Here is a 3,521-nt window from a genome sequence, read left to right as displayed (position 1 = left end):
AGAAAATGGAGGAAATAAACCAGTTGTTGACTGTTGCTTTTTTTGTGTGTCCCTCAACTTGGATCAGAAAGAAAACCTAAAACATGTTCTAATTCATTTAAAGTGGAAAAAAAAAAAGGTCTCACTGTGATGCAAAATGTGAAACTATTACTCTCACTCAAAGTTGTAATTTGATGTGCAAAAAGCAGTTACATCCAGAACGTAAATGACAACACAGTTGCAGTATTTCACTTGAAACTCCTCACTTTTATTATCACACATAGCCCTGACTGGTTAATGTTCCACACCCACTACTCTTTACTAACACTCATTTCATCCCACATAAATCATTCAAATCCCACCTGTCCCCATTCACTCGGGTGTACCCCAGGGCTCTATCCTGAAGCTTCTTGACTCTCTACATTATACAGTATTAATGACAACCAACTCCACCTCTGCAAAACCCACCACCCCTCTTCCAACTGCCTCGCCTGTTGCCTGGCCCTCTGAACTTAAACAATGATTCTCCTGCAAGTTTCTAAAACTTCAGAGTGACAAAACAAATCTTTCTTAAAGGTACCACATCCGCCCATGCCCAAAGTTTTTCAGTTACATTGGGCAACTTGTCTGTTTCTCAATTTACTCTGATTAAGAGTCACTTTTGAAAAGTTAACTTTTGAAATAAATGACATCACTCAGCTGTTTACTTACATGAACAAACATGAATCACCTTTGCCCATCCATCGGTATTTCAAACTGCTGCTATCAAGCACTGTAACCTTGTTACTGCCATCTTCGCTTCCGCAACTCTCTTCAATTTGATCTGTCTTGTAAGCTAGTCCACAATTTAAAGGTTGTTTTTAACTCAGTCAATCTTTTGTATCATCAGAACCACCTCTGTGCACCAAATCCAACTAGAGTAACTGCGCTGGTTCCCTCCACTGTACCACATAAAATCGACACCACCAAAGTCATTTTGATTGGTACGGTCATCAGAAACTTTCCCCTGTCAGGTCTCCCTAACCTCCTCCATACTGCCAAATCCTCTCACACTTCAGTCGCACTCATATCTATGGGCAAGTTAGACTTTTCAATTAACCTACCATGCATACCTTTGGGATGTGGGAAGAAATTGGAGTGCCGGGAGAAAACCCACGCATGCACGGGGAGGACATGCAAACTCCACATATGCGGAGCTGGGATTTCAACCCCAGTCCTCAGAACTGAAAGGCAGTCCACGTCCACTTTTCACCAACTATCAAATATGGTATGGTAAACAGGATGATGAATTTGGACACATTTCTTGCTGATTAAGTACTGAATTCTCGTTTATTTCACCCAAGTAGATCTAGGAATACTCCCTCCCCGAAAACACTGAAAAACAAGTCTTTTGAATTTATTTATTTCGAACACAAACATAAGTTGGACATGATAAAAATGGGTTAAACTAACTATTAAACCCAATTATGTTAAATGTTAAACTATTCTTCTGTTATTTTTTTTCAGAAGAAGAGAAAATTACATTTGCTTGCCACATTTTAATTAAGTGCAACTGGTGTACATGATCAAATCGAGCACTGGACTTTTTTTTTTCTCAGTATGAAATCATAATCACAAAGATCTGATGAATCAGGTCTTGATTCTATGTAAATAACATCTCAACATTAATCCCTGCTAGCTGTACTATAACTGCACCAAGGTGGATAAATTACCTATTTCACCTCATCTTAACGCAGTGTTCCACGTCAACGAGAGTTAGACTTTATCAAAATATACAAATCAATGACATATTTACATACAGAGATTTATTAATGAACAAGACAATTGTACAGTAAAAGATCAGTGCAAAGACCATTCACATTTGTCTAAATATTGTATTTTGGAGGTGGCTACACCATGGAATATCATCTAAGTATGGTGGATTTGGTGTGCATCGACCAAAAAAAGAGTGTGATCCATAGAGTAATGACAAGGCTGCTCGGCTTTTGAAACGCTGCAGGGAATCCAGGCCAAACTAATCAGTATGTCATGCCAAATTTGACTTTATTTACTTATCATTTATTATGAAGAATTCCCAGACAGAAAAAACAATAAAATTACAAATCAAGCTCAGTGAGGTATGATTTTATCTTCCTGTCTGTAAGATAAAAGAGTACCTTCACTTGGGAAGGTTCTATGACCAGAACAGCTGGCTAGTCAGGTGTTTTGTTGTCTATGATTGTTTTTGTTTTTTGTTTTTTTTGTCAGCTACTGGCCTTTAACCTCCTTCTGCCTCCTTTCCATTCTCAGATTACATTCTTTAGTTTGGTGAACTCCCTAACATGCCTACACTTGCAGCCATAAACAATTCTCATGCTAGTCTAAACTATCCGTCCATCAATTTCCATACTGCTTATCCTCACTGGGGTCGTGAGCATGCTGCAACCTATCCCAGCTGACTCTGTCTGACCCTGTGGTGAGCGGTGGGGCACACCCTGAACTGGCCGCGAGCCAATCACAGGGCACATATAATCTGCACACCATCTGCACTCATATTACCAAAGATGAGCAATTTAGAGTTTTCAAATAATGTACCATCCATTTTTCAGGTTGTGGGAATGAAACTGGAGTACCCGGAGAAAACCCTCACAGCGAACTTATATTGTCATTCATCACTGATGGTGTGGTGGTACACGACATCGATCGATCGATTCCCGCTCATTGATGGTGTTGATATCTGCCTTGCAACTGACTGGCGACCAGTTCAGGATGTTGTCCACCCGTGACCCTTGTGAGGATAAGTGGCTAGGGTAATGGATGGATGGATATTTTCATTTCATCCATTCATTTGCAATGCCACGTATAGTATCCTGTTCAGGATAACGTGGGTTTGGAACCTATCCCAGATAACTTTGGGCGAAAGGCAGAGTACACCCTGGACTGTTCAGCAGTCAATCAAATGGGAGATGTAGAAACAGACAATGATTCACACTCACACTCATAGAACGGAGACTGAACCCATACTGCCTGCACTGAAGGCAGGTAAATTTACCACAACACCATCAGTCACTCTTCTTCGTCTTTTCCTTTCGGCTTGTCCCATTTGGTGTCGCCACAGCATGTCATCTCAGATGAACGCATATTTGTTTGGCACAGTTTTACGTCGGATGCTCTTGCAGATGCAACCCATCTGCATTTTAGCTGTGGAGAGAAGCTTACAGCACCTGATATTCCCAGCCGGTCTCCCATCCAAGTACTAACCAGGGCCAAACCTGCTTAGCTTCCGAGATCTGACGAGATTGGGCGTTCTCAAGGTAGCATGGCCATAAGCCCATCCGTGACTCTGTCAACATTAATTTTTTTTTTTTTTTTTTTTTTCAAAACATCCAAGTGGCCAACACAGCTGTGAGGGTTTGGAGGCCCGAATAATTTGGGGTGGGGGTCCGTCTCCAAGTGTGCATATCACACACCATGAGCCCACGCCAACTTTACATCATTTCCTTGTAATCGTATTTTGCTGGCTTCAAAACTTCGTTGTGTGCGCGCCCCCATGTCAAGACTAT

General features: G+C 41.2%; 1 pseudogene; it reads right to left on the bottom strand.

Annotated features, from left to right (window-relative positions):
- Positions 1 to 3,170: 3,170 nt before the first annotated feature.
- LOC133497344 (5S ribosomal RNA) lies at positions 3,171 to 3,289 on the bottom strand (annotated as a pseudogene).
- Positions 3,290 to 3,521: the final 232 nt, after the last annotated feature.

The sequence above is a fragment of the Syngnathoides biaculeatus genome, chromosome 2 (assembly GCF_019802595.1).
Source record: "Syngnathoides biaculeatus isolate LvHL_M chromosome 2, ASM1980259v1, whole genome shotgun sequence".
NCBI lineage: Eukaryota > Metazoa > Chordata > Actinopteri > Syngnathiformes > Syngnathidae > Syngnathoides > Syngnathoides biaculeatus.
The sequence above is the reverse complement of the archived record's forward strand: the minus strand, read 5'-3'. Positions and strand labels throughout refer to the sequence as shown.